Source organism: Leptonotus elevatus, chromosome 3 (genome assembly GCF_054856555.1).
Source record: "Leptonotus elevatus isolate MCC_2025b chromosome 3, RoL_Lele_1.0, whole genome shotgun sequence".
Lineage (NCBI taxonomy): Eukaryota > Metazoa > Chordata > Actinopteri > Syngnathiformes > Syngnathidae > Leptonotus > Leptonotus elevatus.
The window spans coordinates 11,355,299-11,374,702 of NC_141241.1; the positions used below are offsets into that span (position 1 = coordinate 11,355,299).

General features: G+C 42.3%; 1 long non-coding RNA gene across 4 annotated transcripts in view; it reads left to right on the plus strand.

Annotated features, from left to right (window-relative positions):
- LOC147176936 (uncharacterized) overlaps positions 1 to 19,156 on the plus strand; it is a 46,171-nt gene extending 27,015 nt beyond the window's left edge. For 2 of the 4 annotated variants that reach the window (XR_015094346.1, XR_015094347.1), the window contains 3 exons: positions 16,847 to 16,939; positions 17,035 to 17,143; positions 18,842 to 19,156. This is a non-coding gene — a long non-coding RNA (uncharacterized LOC147176936). The remainder of the gene's footprint in view (positions 1 to 16,846; positions 16,940 to 17,034; positions 17,144 to 18,841) is intronic. The other 2 variants (XR_015094348.1, XR_015094349.1) reach the window with 2 other exon arrangements.
- Positions 19,157 to 19,404: the final 248 nt, after the last annotated feature.

Sequence of the window (19,404 nt, forward strand, 5' to 3'; positions counted from 1 at the left end):
CAGATGGAAATGGGCATAAGTTGCATGTCCGTTTTGCGCCTAAACATTTTTTTGGAAACAATTGGATGGAAACCTGACTATTGTCCCTACTGACTGAGCCACTTTTACACTCCTAAACCACTTTGATGTAGTTCTAAGGTTTCCCGTAGCAGCAGTTATGATACGAGGCTGCAGCATGATGAGACGGCCTATCTCTTACCCTCGGTGTGCTTGGAGGGCCTGATCCAAAGCATTGTGACAGGTAACATAACCATAACTGACACGTTAGTGCTGATAGCCCCGTGAGGGAGCGGTCAGAGCCCATCTAGAAGAGAGACCCGCTCCCTTGAGTTTGTGGTCTAGCTTCATATCCTCACACACACAAACAGTGTGGTGTGTGTCTAGTCTGCCATGGCATAAATATTTCACTTCCCAAAAAATATGTCAAAAAAGCTTGGATAAAACTCTGGGAAATAATTCATACCATCTGCCATCAAGCATATGCTAGGTTCCAGAGGACTGTCTGGTTGGTGAATGTGTGCTGTTCATTGCAGTCAGGTATCTCCAAACTATGGACCGGGAGCTATTTACTGCACACCTTCCGTTTTTAGCAGCCCGTGGCCTATCTTTTTATTTTCTTTAAGAAAAAGTTTGGACACCCCTTCTCTGAATCCAAGTAAATGCCAACCCGACGCCAAAGTGTGCGAAGAGACGGAAAAAGACGAGTGCGTGGACTTTTCACCTTAGGCAACAGGCTGCTTGGCAATCGCTTGACAGACCCGTGGCTCAAACACCCTCAGAGGGGCGGCTCCATAAATTCAAGAGTGAAAGCAGCGCAGGGAGGAGCGACGAGGCTGAGGGGAGTATTGGCATGGGAAGCTGCAGAGCAGCGGTGAAGCGGAGGCCATCCAGAAGCTTGAGTGGCGGATAATTGGCGGGAGAGGCTTACACAGCGCTCATTCAACAGCAAGCTGGCTCGGGTGGACGCCGGGCTCACCGCCTTAGAGGACCATACAAGTAGGCCTTTTTTTATTAGGGCCACACTAGTGATGTCAACATCATTGAGAAATCATCACGGGATTAACACCACTGGATATTTTGCAACAGTCCCAAAAAAATTAGGCATCAGCATAGTTCAGTATACCATTTTTCTTTAGCTCTTTGCAACACTGCTCAAAGAAGCTTAAACAAGGAATAATAGAAGATGACATGAGAAGTGATGAGGTGTTAAAAAAAAAAAAAAAGTGGTGTTAAGTGAAGAATAGAATCCTTACAGTACATATAATAAAAGTTTTATTAGAGGAAATTAATTAAATATCCTTACCCCTCTCTGCACCTCGTACTAATACCCTGATATTTATCCTCTACTAAATCTCCCTTTAATCTCACAACAGATGAAGGAAGTAAACAATTCCAGTCCTTTTCACAATAACTGATGCACATGCACATTCGCACATTCACAGTGACATAAAGAGAGGCTTGGGGTAGCAGCTCTGCCAGGCAGAAATATCCAGGTTGCTAATGTGTTCCAGTCAGGAGAGCGAGGCCAGTGGAGCAGATAATCACATCATGTGAGTGAGACCTGCAACAGCCTCTGATGGTGATGCCGTTGATAAGACCACCACTATATTTACTTATGCCCACTTATCTAGTGTATGGACACAATATTTGTTGATGCCTGTGTCAATATTGTCATGCTCCCTCTGCTGGTATGTATATTATATGTAAAGTGTTGATACCATTGTATACAGTATATGCTGGCATGTTTGTCAGGTTGCAGCTTTATTGGCAAATGTGTTCCACCCCTCCCTTCCCTTCATATTAAAAATGTCTTTATTGAGCTGAGTAATCATTATACCGCGCTTGAGTGATGACCTAAGCATCACTTACCAAGAGATGGAGGTATATCTGGCGAAAATCGATGGCTTTCTGTGATGGCGGATCAGCGGTTGCAGGTACCGTCCTTGATTTGCTAAGGTCAACATTATTTTCCGGGGGAATTCTTGTAGCTTTATTTCATTTTGCACTCAAAATGTATATAGAAATATGTTGTTTTTTGTGTGCAAAAGTCAAAACATTTTGAAAAACCTGACGTGAATCTGTTGGTGTGATGAAAAATTCATTCATTCAAGTTCATGCCAATTTTTTTTATTTATTTATTTGCATATAAGATTACTGTTCATCAGATGTCATGTAAACACAACATAATAACAATTTATAATTTATTAAGTTGATTGTGACTGTGTTTGGAATCATTTAATCAACATAATTATGAGTAACATTTATTTTAGAATTAGCTAGAGTTTTTGACTCATCACAAATAATCTAGCAAGTGTATATCTTTTTCATGGTTTATTCAAAATTGATATGCATTAATATACACATTTTTAAGCGTAAACATTTTACTAGTAAATTAAAACAAAGTTTCTATGAAAAATTGTTGACTCAAAAGAGGTTTATTGTTATTTCCGATAAACCTGTGTGTACCACCGAACAATAAAATGGAGCAGGGAGAGAAGGAGAAGAAGAAGACAAAACAGATGAATGATAAAACAACAATTGTAGACAAACGCATATTTCAAAGTTTGTTTGTTTGTTATCTCGGATGTACACTATTTTATTTGACGTCTGTGAGTTGTTTTGCTTATGTTTGTCTGCACGCTCAGGGAGGTAACGTACTGACTTTTTATTGCCAACTTGTATGTTTTTTGGTAAGCTAGCTGACAGCTAGCTTACCAAAAAACATTAGCTGACTTAATTGGCAGCTAACTGAGATACGGTTTAATGGCAGGTTGATTCTCTTACAAACACAAAAGAGGAGGTTGGTTGTTGACCTACTGCGAGATGACGTTGTCTGATTGTAGCAGATAGGCCTATTTTAAAAACTGATTATTTTCTGTGTGGCATAATAATATAATTTTTAATTCTGTGCTGAGATTTTAGTGCAACATCCATAAAGAGTTATACTTTTAACTGGATAATTAAGCACTAATAATGAGATTTCCATCTGAAACGGGTCAGCAGTAATTTAATCACTCAAATGCGTTCCAAGTAAATATGGTTGGTTACGGAATAATCTGTGGTGGGGAGCATGTGATATATAGTTAAATATATTGGATTTTGGCATACGCATATTTAAATGAGTATTTGAATACATTCAAGACAACATGAAGCGGACAGGATGATAAATGAATTGACGACAAGAGGCTACAAATCAAAACATGCGAGCCCGTAAAATGAAATGTGTGATAGAATGAATGTCACTGGGCATTTTGTTGATTAAAACCATCCTAGACACAGACAGGAGATGGAGAGACAATGAGAAGCAAGAAGGGGGAAGAGGATAGAATGTATGGTTAAAAAAAAAAAACACCTGACAGTGAAATATTGTTGGACAGGATAAGCTGAGAGAGGCGAGGAGAGCGCAATAGAAAAACCTCCGAGGATCAAATCTTGTTAACACTGTGGCACGACCTTGGCCTGCAGCCGACACCAGAGATCATCTCGGGGTCACAGGCACTGAGCCACTCTGTTTAATTGACATTAGCCGCCACTTCACAGAGGGGTCACGCCGCTCGTGCTGTGGACGTCCACCTTTTCGACTTGTGTTTTGGAAAAATTGCTACCGGAGAACAAAAGGCTGGCAAACAAACCGTGTGCGGAGATTTTTTGGGACGTTTCAACTATTGTAAATGTTTTGTATTTTTTCTGATATACAGAGTGGATGATGTTATGGATTGTGACTTGAGGTCATCATCAGAGGAAAATGACATCACAACAAGTGTACCTGATCTCGGAAGTTTACTCAGATGCCACAAGTTTTATTTATGACTTATTTATGTCATGTGGTTGCGCTTGCTAATGTTTCACGGCATGACTAAGACTGTGCATGTGTCAGTGCAGCAAAGTGGACTGTCTGTTGAAGGTCTTTTGTTATTGACCGAGTGTGAGTCAGGACGCTGTTTGTCTCTCTGACCAGAGTCTGCGGCTACGATTCCTGGAAGCTCAACATCTTTGAAGATTGCACATTTATAGGAACTGACTTATCTAAGGGCAAGCAGGAGAGATAGGCCATGTGTCGAAATGACATTCACTTTTAGAGTTAAAACCAATTTCAACTCTGTAGTCCAATCACTTAAGATTATGTGAGTCAGTTGCCAGTGTTGGACAACTTTATAAAGATGATAGAGGTCAGAATCCAGACAGTGGAATTGATTCTTGATTCATTCTTGTCTCGAAACAACTGAGGCAAAATAAGTGAAACCTGTAAAAGGGGCTGTTGGTCGAAAGATGTCGACTACAGAAGTACATGACATAATTATTATTTTTTTTTTTAATGAAGCCAGAATGCTTCATTCAAGCTTTATGTGTGGGACCTCGTGAGATTGTCTTTGTGTACCTAATATTGTGTCCAATGTGCTCGCAGGCCCGCATGGACCTCGAAGTGATTTATTGCACCTTTGCAGGACAAGCAACATTTGTAAGTGGACAGACTATTGGCTTTGCAGTAAAACCCTCTTCATTTCTTCCCTATCGCCGCGTGCAGTAAGCAGATCTCACCGCTCGCTGAATAAACATGCTGAGCTTGCCAGACAATCGTCGCTGGTATATGCATGACCCTTGGCCTCGCCGGCGCTCCTCGGCGTGGAACCCTCTCCGCTGCCTAATCTCTTATGTCTCCCAAGCTCCACTCTAATTCATTACTTCCTCCCCTCGCTCAGCCTGCCGGGTCATGACCATGCTGGACCCCGTTATGAGCCCGGCCCGGGTTTTGATCTGAGGTGCACTGGTTGCTGTTGAGAACGTGACATGAAGATAGCTTTGGAAATTACAGAGGAACACAATATCGTCTATTACAATTTGGTCTTATTTCAAAATTTTCCCCTATAGGAAATAGTCATGAAAATTCTATTCATTTAGTATAATCTAATTCATAGCAAATTTTTGGTGTAATTACATTAAAAGGGACAAAAACTGACTTTTTAATCGCTTGTATACGAATAGTTAGATCTTTTGAGCGTCGGCCCACTTTTCGGAGTGAGAGTAAACAACCATGTAACTTGCTCATGTGTTATTCATTTGCTGTCTGGCCGTGGTGGAAGAGTCAACTCCTTCTCTGGAGGAAGTCTCAGGAATCTCCAGAAGATTCCAATAACACCACAAAAAAGTCGATAGAAACTTTGACCTTTAAAAAAAAATAAAAATCTTTAAGTCTCTAGAGAGTCACTAAATGTAGCAACAAAGTTGCTAAGTTAGCAACACTTCATTGCATGCCCCAATTCCGCCTCCAGTCATTATGGTAACGAAGGGCATACACAGAACCGCCTCCCCAAAACCAAGTGATTTAAAATAATGCAAGATAAGCTTTATTGTTCCCACAATAGGAACATTTGCATAATTTCAGCAACAATAGTTAATACAGGAGAAAAAAGATATTTGGCATAATGCTTTTTATTGTATCAAGAGGCCATAAAGTTGAACCAGAGTATGACAAGTGGATATTTATTGTGCTAATTCTTCATCCTTTGTACATTTTTGAACAAAGAATGTCTGATACCTTTTTATATACAAGTTATTTTAATATGTCCTTTCAATTCTCAGCCAATCAAATATTTTGAAGTACGTAAAAAGAAAGTTTGAGCCCTACAGTAACAAGCAACTATAAAAAAAGAACATTTAGGACATAACACATCATATTTCACTTATCACTGAAGTTAGAAGATAAAAAGTCTTGCCAATGGTAGTGATAAAAGCAAATATAACAATAGCTGTGCTCAAGATATGTGTGAGTTATGATGTCATAGACGGGACCCTGTTCTATTAAGAAGCAGACAGTGCGGAGGTCTGAGTGGAGTGAACTTGAATAAAGATGACCGGGACATATGTTTTGCATAGTTAAAAGCTACTATAAAAAGTGACATTCAGTTTTCATTTTATGCCCACGTGTAACGTATGCGTAGATGTTAAATCTCTCGGTTGTGCGCTGTGATGTCATCAGTGAGGAGATAAGGTGTAATTGTTGGCAGACTTACAGCCAGGTCAGCCTGTTGTGTCTCAAAATCTTAAAATGATTTGCAAATATAACCCCTTGATAAATAGACATGGTGATGTGTTGCATTACAGCCATTTATTGTGGATACAGATTTTTTTTTTCCAACTAGCAACCACAGACATATGACATAATAAGAAATGAGATCAGTCCTTAATTAATTTGGAGATTAATAACATGTTTGATGGTCATTATGCCTGCACTGTGGTACTGTGTGTAATCATAAAAAGTATGATGTAAATTTTACAATAAATTTGTGCCTTATATACCCAAAATTGAAAGCAGTATATATGGGATTAAAATAAAATAAATTTGTCACGTTTGATTAGTTAACAGCTGCAAAAATGACAAGAGCTTTGCTGTTTAATAAAATAAAACATTTCACAACCTTGTACAGTCAAACTTGAGTTGAAGATCCGTTTGACGTTTTTTCAGGTTAAATCAAAGTCGAGCTCAGCATTAAAGCTGCTGGTAATGCGATGAGCTCTGGTTAATGACAGCATGCCCCATAGTTCCAGATCAAGTTTCATAGTTTTAATAAAGTCGCCGGCATTTACTGCACGCCGGCTACCTTGGACGTCCCCCTTTTTGGGCAAATGGCATCCTTGAGTCACACCCGATAGCTGTCGCCGTTGCTTACGCATCATTTGTTATGTGCTATTTCACTCGCAGGCTGCCAGAGGCCTGAGCGGCGCCTTCCATAACTCTTGGAGCCGTGAAAGATTTTTAATTAAAATGAAGACAGCCGGCTGAACTGCGGAGACGTCACAAATAGTTTTGCCCATCAAGGTCCCGGGGCATCTGATTGCAGGCAATTCCGCCTTGTTTGAAGAACTTGTTAATCACGTCCCCTTCTTAATTCAATTATCAACAGCCGCAGATTGATGCATCCGCGGATAGCGCGAAACAGAGAATTCAATCGCTCTCCATCGGCTTATGGCGTGTCATTCGTCCGCTTTCTGTATTATATATTGATATGCTGCTGACCCTGTGCATTTACTGTATTGGATTTTTTTACGACTCACCTTTGAACCTCTGCTGAAGAATAAACCACTGACCCCACAATGTGAACGGCGGGCACCCGCATCTGTTTGCGCCTGTATGAGTTCATACATAATACACACATGCTTTTTGCATGCGCGTGAAACTCGATTTGTATTGTCAAGATGGGCGGGTCAAAGAGTCAGAGTGAGGGTATCGGGGGGGCAGGGGGTTGGTTTGATGTAGTTTTGGGGTGGTAGAGGTCTTCCAGGGCTGAGAGCAGGAGCTGGAGAGTTGGAAGGTCACGTTCATAAATTGTTGCCAGTGTGCCGGGGCTTAATTGAAAAGGCTGCAGAAGGAATGGGACCCTGTGATCTGAGGCCCCACGCTCCTCCCTTTTGACCCCGGGGCCTTCACTCATCACGCGGCGCATCTGTCTCACTGTCGGTCGGAGTAGAGGGAAAGTTTACGTCGGCTTCGCCGTATACTGTACATGCGTTTTAAAAAGCTATTACGTTTTTGCGGAACATTAAATGATGTTGTGACGCCATATTATATACTACGACGGCGTATCAGGGCCACGTATAAATATAGATTTTTTTAGAAGGTGGGAGCAATATTCAGAGAAAAAAACGTGTAAATCTGCCACTTTATAAAGTGGCAAATTTGCGAGAAAAAAACTCGTAAATCTGCCACTTTATAAAGTGGCAAATTTGCGACTATATAAAGTAGCAAATTTGTGAGAAAAAAACTCTGAAATTTACGATAAATACACGTAGCGTTCTACTCGACTGTTTGTGCCAATACTTTTCGGTCACGTTTCCAAATAAGGAGATAGTAATTGCTTTAGCAGAGATTAACCATATGATGTTAAGCATGTTAAGTGTACGGCCACTGGCCAGCGACAAAGACGCCATGCTTTGCCAAGGTACGCACCCGGACGATCAAGCATTTAAGTTAATGTGTTCAAATGTATATTTACTTACTAACCCAGAATTATGATTTACACATTCATAAATTTTGGTACGGTTTTTGTACAAATATTTAAGTTGATCTGTCAAATCTGCTGCTCTCCATCATCCACTTGCATTTACCTCAAGTATGCTAGCTTCTGATTGGTTAGTGTTAGTCAGCTGATAGGGGACCAGGAAGTATTGTCGCTCTAGCAGCCGTGTATGACGACGAGTAAAGTTTAAATTAAAAATGAATCCGTCTCCATCCTGCCTTATCATTTTATAAACATTAACCACCAAAGAATCGTCACATGATGTTACGAGTTTTTTTCTCACAAATCTGCCACTTTACAAAGTGGAAAATTTGCCACTTTATAAACAAATTTGTCACTTAAGAATGTTTTTTTTTCTCTTAATATTGCAGCCGCCTTCTAAAAATAATATATTTATACGTGGCCCTAATACGCCGTCGTAATGTACCCTACTTGTGTGCAGAATCTGCTTTAAAATTCCCATATAAAAAAAGAACATTCTGAGAATGTATTCCTCTGCTAAATGGTGCAATCATTAATATACAGCACCATTGATGAATGAATGAATGAATGAATGAATGAGAGGAAACATTTAACAATGACCATAAAACTGGAAAGGTAACTTTGAAGGGGTCTTGAATTAACACTCATTCATCGCCAACCTTCCCAGTTACAATGCATATTTGCTATCTATAGCTGTGAATGGCAGTGATTACGTTTGAACTTATTCACTCCCAGCCATTTTCACTGAAGCAACCCCCTTCGCTCCTGGCTGTTTGACGGGATTTTGACTAATTTTGTAAGGCCCACAGAATATTGTGTTCTGTTGCTATAAAAACATGGAACCTACCAAAAGAAACATTTGAGTCTCTTCTTTCATCAGGAAAAAAAGTATATTTGTAACTCTTTCTGTTTTGAAGCAATTAGCATTAGAATATAGCTAAGTTTCTTCATTATTCGCGAATCTGTTTAAAACTGTTGCGAAAACCGCTTTTTTGCAACATGGCCCTGGTTGCATTACCCAAATGATAGTACAGTGGAACATAACGATGACCCAGGGAAGCTTGCCAGCAAGCTGTCTCTTGTTGATTTCAATTTTATTCAGTAGTTAAGTTCTCATTTTACTTCTATTTATGTTAATAATGTCTTCGTGATAAAATCACGTTATAAATGAGTTCGTGTTACCTTAATTACAACAACTTTGGAAGTCGACCAGCTTCAGGAACAGATTGCGTTCCAAAAATGCCTTCTGCTAATTATGCTAACAAAACAAATGCTACTAAATCGAAGCGGGAATATGTCCCTTTGTCGGACGCTGAAGGCTTAACAAGGAGACAATTAGTCATAAGTCAATGACACAGCGGCTTAGTGTAACATAATACATTCCTCCATAAGTACAGTGACTATATGTCACGATAGCGATTATGATCTCAGCCCATCAATCTTTCAGCTACTGCTCGAGATAACCGCACTCCCGTGTTGACAAAGCAGCAGCTCATTTATAAAGCCGGGGTCCCCACCTTGCCGTCCCTTATGGAAATCTGTCCAGGAAACAAAGCAATCATAAGCATGAATGGAGGCGCGCGGTGAAACTGGAGATTTCGCGCGTCTTCACGTTCCACACACCTTTTGAAGAGGAGCGGTGAGCCGAGCGGCCACTCGGCAAGAAAGCGGGGGAATCTGTCATTTCACACTGGGAGGAAACCCATCCAGGGTGACTATTGTGCTTCATAATAGGCGGGCCATGGTTCGACATATCATTTTGACACGTTTAGGCGTTATGACACAGATGGTTTGACTTCCGCCATAGGTGTAAGGGAGGAAGGAAACTGCTTCTCGTGTTTCAGCGAGCTGGGCCACATAAAGACGTAAACGGAAAATGATCGTCATGCACAATGCTGGGGCTTGTATGAAAAATATTGAAAACATGAAAAATATTGTCAACTGTAGGCTACTTAACAGATATGTGCTTCTTTTATAAATGTTTACAAATAATGACATTGTATAAAAAAATGTACGTTTATACTTGTGGACTGTCACGTTTGATGCTAATCAGTGGAAATGTGCTTATCTTGAGGGTAAGATCTGGAGAACAAACTCAATGTGCTACAAGAAAAAAAAGTGACTACTAATTTTAGTTTGAATCAGCATATCATAATAAAAAGTTCCGTTCCGTCTTCAATTCCGCTTATCCGGGGTCGGGTCGCGGGGGCAGCAGCTTTAGCAGGGAAGCCCAGACTTCCCTCTCCCTAGCCACTTCAGCCAGCTCCTCCGATGGGATCCCAAGGCGTTCCCAGGCCAGCCGTGAGACGTAGTCTCTCCAGCGTGTCCTGGGTCGTCCCCGGGGCCTCCTACCGGTAGGACATGCCCGGAACACCTCCCCAGGGAGGCGCCCAGGAGACATCCGAACCAGATGCCCCAGCCACCTCAACTGGTTCCTCTCAACGTGGAGGAGTAGCGGCTCGACGCTGAGTCCCTCCCGAATGACCGAGCTTCTCACCCTATCTCTAAGGGAGAGCCCGGCTACCCTGCGGAGGAAACTCATTTCGGCCGCTTGTATCCGGGATCTCGTTCTTTCGGTCACGACCCACAGCTCGTGACCATAGGTGAGGACAGGAACGTAGATCGACCGGTAAATCGAGAGCTTTGCCTTTAGGCTCAGCTCCTTCTTCACCACAACGGACCGATACAGCGTCCGCATCACTGCAGACGCTGCACCGATCCGTCTGTCGATCTCCCGCTCTAACCTACCCTCACTCGTGAACAAGACCCCAAGATACTTGAACTCCTCCACTTGGGGCAGGACCTCATCCCCGACCCGCAGAGAGCACTCCACCCTTTTCCGACTGAGGACCATGGTCTCGGATTTGGAGGTGCTGATCCTCATCCCAACCGCTTCACACTCGGCTGCAAACCGCTCCAGCGAGAGCTGGAGATCACGGCTTGAAGAAGCCAGCAGCACCACATCATCTGCAAAAAGCAGAGATGCAATGTTGAGGCCACCAAACCGTACCCCCTCGACACTCCGGCTGCGCCTAGAAATTCTGTCCATAAAAATTACGAACAGAATCGGTGACAAAGGGCAACCTTGGCGGAGTCCGACCCTCACAGGAAACGAATTCGACTTACTGCCGGCAATGCGGACCAAACTCTGGCATCGGTCGTACAGGGACCGAATAGCCCGTATCAGGGGGCCCGGTACCCCATACTCCCGAAGCACCCCCCACAGGACTCCCCGAGGGACACGGTCAAACGCCTTCTCCAAGTCCACAAAACACATGTGGACTGGTTGGGCGAACTCCCACGCACCCTCAAGGATCCTGCTGAGGGTGTAGAGCTGGTCCACTGTTCCACGGCCGGGACGAAAACCACACTGCTCCTCCTGAATCCGAGATTCAACTTCCCGACGGATCCTCCTCTGCAGCACCCCCGAATAGACCTTACCTGGGAGGCTGAGGAGTGTGATCCCTCTAAAGTTGGAACACACCCTCCGGTCCCCCTTCTTAAAAAGAGGAACCACCACCCCGGTCTGCCAATCCAGAGGCACTGTCCCTGATGTCCACGCGATGTTGTAGAGACGTGTCAACCACGACAGCCCCACTACATCCAGAGCCTTTAGGAACTCCGGCCGAACCTCATCCACCCCCGAGGCCCTGCCACCGAGAAGCTTTCCAACCACTTCAGTGACTTCGACCCCAGAGATAGGGGGGCCCACCTCAGAGTCCCCAGACCCTGCTTCCTCAAAGGAAGGCGTGTTGGTGGAATTGAGGAGGTCTTCGAAGTATTCTCCCCACCGATTCACGACGTCCCAAGTCGAGGTCAACAGCACCCCATCTCCACTATACACAGTGTTAATGGCGCACTGCTTTCCCCTCCTGAGACGCCGGATGGTGGACCAGAATTTCCTCGAAGCCGTCCGGAAGTCGTTCTCCATGGCCTCACCGAACTCCTCCCATGTCCGAGTTTTTGCCTCAGCGACCACCGAAGCCGCATTCCGCTTGGCCAGCCGGTACCTGTCAGCAGCCTCCGGAGTCCCACAGGCCAAAAAGGCCCAATAGGACTCCTTCTTCAGCTTGACGGCATCCCTTACCGCTGGTGTCCACCAGCGGGTTCGAGGATTGCCGCCCCGACAGGCACCAACCACCTTACGGCCACAGCTCCGATCGGCCGCTTCAACAATGGAAGCACGGAACATGGTCCATTCGGACTCAACGTCCCCCGCCTCCCCCGGGACAACGGAGAAGCTCTGCCGCAGGTGGGCGTTGAAACTCTTTCTGACAGGGGATTCTGCCAGACGTTCCCAGCAGACCCTCACAATACGTTTGGGCCTGCCTGGTCGGACCAGCATCTTACCCCGCCATCGGAGCCAACACACCACCAGGTGGTGATCAGTTGACAGCTCCGCCCCTCTCTTAACCCGAGTGTCCAACACATACGGCCGCAAATCCGATGACACGACTACAAAGTCGATCATCGAACTGCGGCCTAGGGTGTCCTGGTGCCAAGTGCACATGTGGACACCCTTGTGCTTGAACATGTGATAATAAAAAGTTCTTCTTTCAAATTATTCTCCTGTGCAGCGGCTCGGTTGCCTTTTTCTGTGGCCGGGTTGATCAACTTTAACTTGAAGGCTGTGTTGTAGGCATTGCATCATGTTTGAACATTTTGAAGGTGTGGGCTTAAGCAGAGCAGATTTGTACAATTAATGATCAGTAATAATTATTATTATTAGGGCTGGGTTTTAAAAATCAAATAATCCATATCAAATAGATTTTTCTTTCATAAAACCAGGAATTGATTATTTTAATATCTCTTTTTCCCCATAAATTAAACAATAAAATAGAATTTTAAAGGCCAAATGTTTTCGTGTATTTGACTGTTTTCTTCAAATTTACTGTTAACGTGATTTTAAAAGTATTTTCTTATATTTATGAAAGACCTGACTTATTGTACTTTATGACAACTCGGAATCTTTTTAATTCTATTTTTTTTTATCATGTCCTTGTTATTTAAGAAAAGTTGATGTTTCATAAGTAATCAATATCGAATTAAACTAAGCGAATCGAATTGAATAGGAAAAATCTAAATCAAATCAAACTGAACTCTTGTGAATTGATATCGAATCGATTGAGGAAATTTGAATCGATATCCAACCCTTTAATAATGCTTCATTAACAATTAACACTGAAATATGGAGCTTTTGAAAAACTCATGAACAGCAAACACAATTTTGTTGACTTCAAGGGAAGCTAAGCATAGGAAAGTGAGGTCAGCTGGGGGCGAAATTTGCAGCTCAGTCTCAACTTTACTTTATTCAACAACAATGTTGTCACTCACTATCGATTATTTTTCAAATCTATTATTCTATCGATTATTTAATCGGTTAATCGGATAGGCCTACATTGATATTTTGAATTAAAGTGTTTTAGAAATGCATTTTTTTCTCCCTGATTAATGTTTGTAAACCAGTGATTTTATATTTCGTATTCGTATAGTGATTTAAAAAAAAAAAAGGGGGATTGATGTACTCGTCAACCTTTTTGAAAGTGATTATGTTGCCGGTTCGGTCATTGCTTATGTTTTATTTTGATTGAACACAGAAGATAACCAGTCTTCTTCCATGAAAGACTACATAAATTCATTACTGTTGAGATGCTGAAATCAGAACGTTTTGACAATTTGCAGTTAAAAAAAACTGCTCCAAACGATTACTCGATTAAATAAAATGGTTGTAATTCGATTATCAATTACTTGTTGATTAATCGATGAATTTTGACAACTCTAAACTAAATTCCACATAACTGACAGAATTCTTAAAAAAATAATTGACTGTTTGATTATAATGCCATCAATCGTCATATTCCATGCAAGTCATGGGGCAGAACCCTGGCACCCCCCATTCTCGAACCTCCTAAGCTAAATAATGATAAATAGTATTGGATTGGAGCAAAGCCCACACCTGCCCATTGTTGATGTGCTGTTTGTTGAAGTAAGTTGTAAAACTGTCAATCAATTGATCCACCATGCGTTCATTTCATGCCGTCCAATGAGGCATCTGTTTGACAGCACCTGACAACTTATTCATTAGCGGCGATAATCAGGCTCCCATATGTTGGAGGGTCTTCACACTTTTAAAGCACTTGGCAACCATATCACCTCACCGCCCCTCGTCAATATGTCAGCCATCTGTTTTAAGACAATACACTCCACGGGGAGGGGGCCCGCCACTGTTTTATGACTCCGAGGTGTGAGCGCTCGTCTTCCTCGTTCCACGCGTGGTGTCCCGTCGCCCGCTGTGTCCACCTGAGGTCCCAGGACAGCAGTTACAGGGGTTGGCGGCATGGCGCGAGCCTGCCGGCCGCCTCTGCTTGAAGGTGCAACAGAAACAATCCCACTAAGTGGTGGATCGCCTTTCACAGAGATTACTGAGCATCTGTCACTTTTGCTGGAGGGAGGGGGTGAGGTCGCTACCGCTGGCTGCTTGTGAGCGGGCCAGCAGGAAGTCATGTACACACATAGGACATTTACAGATGAATGGCGGCAATCTTATAAAGTTGCAAAATCGTGATGAGAAGATGTCATTCTGTTCAGCTGTGATGGAGGTCCATTTAATTTGAACCTAAGATCAATTTGAACCGACATTGATGACATTATAATTAGGACTTGGTATCTAATTTCTTCATTCAATTAAATTTTGATTTTTTTTTTCTTTTAGATTTGATTCACTTAAATTCAATCTGAAATTGATTACATATGGAACATCAGTTATTCTTAAATATCAAACATGATAAAAAAACACAAACATTCAATTCCAATTTAAATGTTGTTGAGGCAGTAACTGGTTATATTTATGAAAGTAACGTATTATAATCACTTAAGTGTTACACAGACATTGACATCAGCATGAGATGAAAACATTTTCATAATTCAAATTCAATAATTGTAAATATAAATTATTAAGATTCTGATTTGTCATAAAGTGCAATAATCCTTCATAAATGTAAGGACATACTTTTAAATTCTCGTGAACTGTACATTTCAAGAAAAAAGGCCTTTACAATTCTATTTTCTGATCAATTTATCGGAAAAATTTCCGTTCCGTTCCGTCTTCAATTCCGCTTATCCGGGGTCGGGTCGCGGGGGCAGCAGCTTTAGCAGGGAAGCCCAGACTTCCCTCTCCCTAGCCACTTCAGCCAGCTCCTCCGATGGGATCCCAAGGCGTTCCCAGGCCAGCCGTGAGACGTAGTCTCTCCAGCGTGTCCTGGGTCGTCCCCGGGGCCTCCTGCCGGTAGGACATGCCCGGAACACCTCCCCAGGGAGCACCCGATATAATTAATCGGAAAAATATATATTAAAATAATCTGAATTGATATCAGCCTAGAAAAGAAAAAACCCGATTTGATATCGATTATTCAAAAAAAAAATTAAACGCAGCCCTCATTACAATGAGCACTGCATAGAAGGGAGGCCTTTGTTTACACTTGTCTATTTGAGGAGGTGTGTTTATTTTCTTCAATGGATGATGCACCTGGGAACTAATAGTGATAGAGCATCTGTTAGGAACCGCCACTGATTTGAGGACTCAGTGAATCAGTGGCGAATTTATGTAATTGAGAATCATAAAACATTTACAAAAATCTACCGGTAAATGAAAAGCCTAAATGAAGTTGCTTTGTGGTGTGATCAATTATTATATGATTCATTGACCTTGAATTTTCTTCATAATCCATCATGAAAAAAACCTCCAAAATTCATTCCATAAAACTGATTGACTTCCAAATTGTACTTCCAAATGTGTTTTTCCATCGATCATCATCATCACTCTGATGATCACACCGGGATGTTCAAAATTTTAACTTGAGAACTATGCACTGTAAAAACAGTTGGGTCAAAAATAATCTAAATTGGGTCAAAAAGGGACAGATCCAATGTTTTGGGTTATTTATTAAACCAAAAAGTTGGGTAAGATGAATAACCCAAAAATTGGTTTGTAAAATGTTTTTGTTGTCAAAATGAATCGACCACAAAACAACCCCAAATAGTGGGTTTTGGGTTATTCTCTTCTTTTTGGTTTACACACATAACCCAAAGAGCTGGGTCGGACCCCAAAAATTGAATTATTTTGTGGGTTATTCATTTTACTCAACTTTTTAGTTCAAATAAATAACCCAAAACGTTTGGTTGGTCCCCAAAAATAGGTTGTTTTGTGGGTTAACTATTTGTTTTAGGAAAATAAACCAAAACATTGGGTCGGTCCCTTTTTGACACAATTTGGGTTATTTTTGACCCAAGTGTTTTTAGTGTGTTATTTTTGGGGGACCGCCCAAACATTTTGGGTTATTTATTTGAACTAAAAAGTTGAGTAAAATTAATAACCCACAAAATAACTAAATTTTTGGGGACCAACCCAGCTTTTTGGGTTATTTATTTGAACTATGAAGTTGGGTCATAAATATTGGTAAAATCCTTTTCTTGGGTCACTGGCCCAATTTTTTGACCCAAGCAAAGGATCTAAATAATATTTATGAGTTGTTTGACACTAAAAGACCCATTTCTTGACTCAAAGTTGGGTCAAATTGACCCAAGTAGAGGATCGGTCCATTTTTGACCCATAGCTGGGTTATTTTTGACCCAACTGTTTTTAGAGTGTGCATAATTGAATTAATGTGTGTTTGTAATTGGTATTTAATTGTTTGGCTCATATTGTACCAAGGGTCTGAACATACTGGTTTGTACTGGTTGGTCCCAAAAATATTGCTTGAACTCCAAATCCAACTGTGAATGTTCCACTTTATAAATTGTGTTTTTTTTTTTTTTTTTTTTAAGTGTAAATGATGTCGCTTGTGTTACAGCACAGAGATGAGATACGCAGCACACTATCAGCTTTGGTCCGCGCACAAAGCCACCTGCCTCCTTATGTAAGAAGAAGGCGCCTCAACTTCTCCGTATGTAACCTCAGTGTCATCTCTATGTCTCTTCTACAATGTGGCTGGCTTGTTTGCGCTGCCTGCTTTTCTTTATGCCACCTTGTGTCTTTCAGCAGCCCCACTGGATCTCCTCGCTCGTTTGTTTGGCGGGTGTTGTGTTCTGGTCTCCGCGGGGCCGCAGGGGCCCGAGCGATGCCGCGTCACATTCACGCCGGGTGAAAGGTGAGTACTCTGAGAACAGAGCGTTCGGGTCTGCTGGAGACGACCTGCCTGCTCCTTTCTGCATGCTTGATTTGGGGCTAAAGGGGGTGGTGAGAGGGAAGTGTGAATAAGAGAGGAAAAGATTCGTGCCACCGACAAGACTAAAAGAAATTCTAACGCGTCATGATAACATCAATCTTTCTTAGAAAATAGTCTCTTTTTTTTAAAATTGTGAATACAATTCAATCAAGTTGTCTGTTTTGTACAGAGTTAAGGTTAACCCACGTGTTGCTATGGAGATGGTTATATGAGAGGGTAGAATTGTAAGTAAGAGTACAGTGGGGCCTTCAAGGTCATTAAACACAATCCCTTCCAGTAGGATGCTCGAAATAACTTTTGAAAACATTTGCTATTACGTGGATAACAACACAATTTGACTACAATTACAATGAGTAAACAATCATCAGGAAAAATGGTTTGATAATGCAGTTTAACACAAAATAAAATCAATTAATCGACAGAAAAATCCATCATTGATTCGAAATATATGAAATAGTAACAGACCCGCTAAGGATGTAACGGGGTGCGTTGTCACGTCATACAAGGGAAATTTCCCGCCTACATCTTTACCGTGTTTCTCCGGACAAGCAGTTGGCGTGTTGACGAAAAGGTCAAAATGCATATAAAATGTGTTTATGTGCCATATGGGCCTAATACAGTTAGAGTGGCCTGTATGCGGAGCCGAGCATAACTTAGAGCAAATAGACAAACACCTCCGTTGTAAATTTACATTTAGTGAGACAGGTCAAATTTCCCTGACATATATCACGCTGCCGCAGCACTGTTATGTGACGCTTGTCCTCTCCGTGTGCCATGTAATGATGGAAGACGGCTCACAAGTGCGACTCCTGGACAGAGTGAGGGATCCCAAGAAATAACAAATAAAAAAGTTGCTTCCGTGCTTCGTGGCCGTCGTGGAAACAAAACAGATGTGCCGTAATTTATGACCACTTTCTGTGATTGGAGAAGAAAGCGCGCCATCGATCCGAGCCGGGCCTCTCTCTTTCACCTGTTAAGAGCTTTCCGCCTAATTGGCTGCCTCCATCACGGCGACTGCCAAAAAGCGCGGCCTTCTCCGCCGCACAATAGTATGTTAAAGCACGTGTAAACTGCGCCTATTTTTCTTGTGCTCCTGCCATTGATTTTTAAATGAAGTATCAAAGAAAATCAATAGTAATCAACAAATAGAAGGCAACACGCTGTCGTGTCAGATCTTGGGGCACGGCTCGATCAATTGAGAGGCCTTGTCACAACACGAGCGTGCGAAACAAAAGTTGAAAAGCTCTTCGGAATGGAAAGCAAGAAAGACAGCGGAAAGCACGCATCATTTGTCACCAGGAGGCTATGGTTTGGTTCGGGGCGATTCGTGTAAGAACATTACAGTATCCCTCGGGCCGGGTATCGCGTTACGGCGCCGCCGACGCCGTTGCAAAAAGGAGGCCGTCCAAAATGCTTGATGCATCTCCAAGTGAACTGTGAAACAGTCGCTCCACCTGCCACTCACTGTCAACACCTCGCCCTCGCTCCACGTCGCCTTTCTCGCTTGCATACCTGAACGGGATAGGCCAGCCTGCCCCCCCACCCGCCCCCCACCGTTTGCTGGATCTAAAGACCCTTTCAAAGACCCTGATTGAGTTTTTTTTTTTTTTTTTTTTATAGGTGAAGGTAGCCGCACATAGGGGCCAGACAATGGGCAAAGTATCAATTTCACATTTTTTCTTGTTCTTTGATTCTTCTCCCCCCCGTGTCTATTTTAAGACTACTATTTCTTTACTATCGTTTCTCGTAAGTTCAGGTTCATTGTTATTTAATAGTCTGTTACTACATGTGTAAGTAAAGTGGATGTTACAACAATAAAAAAAACAACAACTGTGCAAATCGGGGAGCACAAAGCATCGTGTGCTCTTCAAGGGCCATACCATAATGTTTGCGCATGTACAAGAATGTTTAGCCAGCTAATGGCATTAAATGAAACTGTTTATCAGCCAGTAAGCTTATCAAGGCTTTGTCGTGATTTCACTGCTGGCCTCTGACGCCGCCCTAGAAGCGACGGGAGTTTGCTAACTTGAACGCGGTGAAGCCTCCCTGGTTAGCTTAGCGCTAGCTAGCTGCTACAACAGAACATCGATGGATTTAAAACTTGACCAAAAGTGAAAAAAGAGAAAAACGCACAGAGTTTTGCTGTTGGTCAGTGTACGGCGAAGGATCCTTGCTGTTAAAGT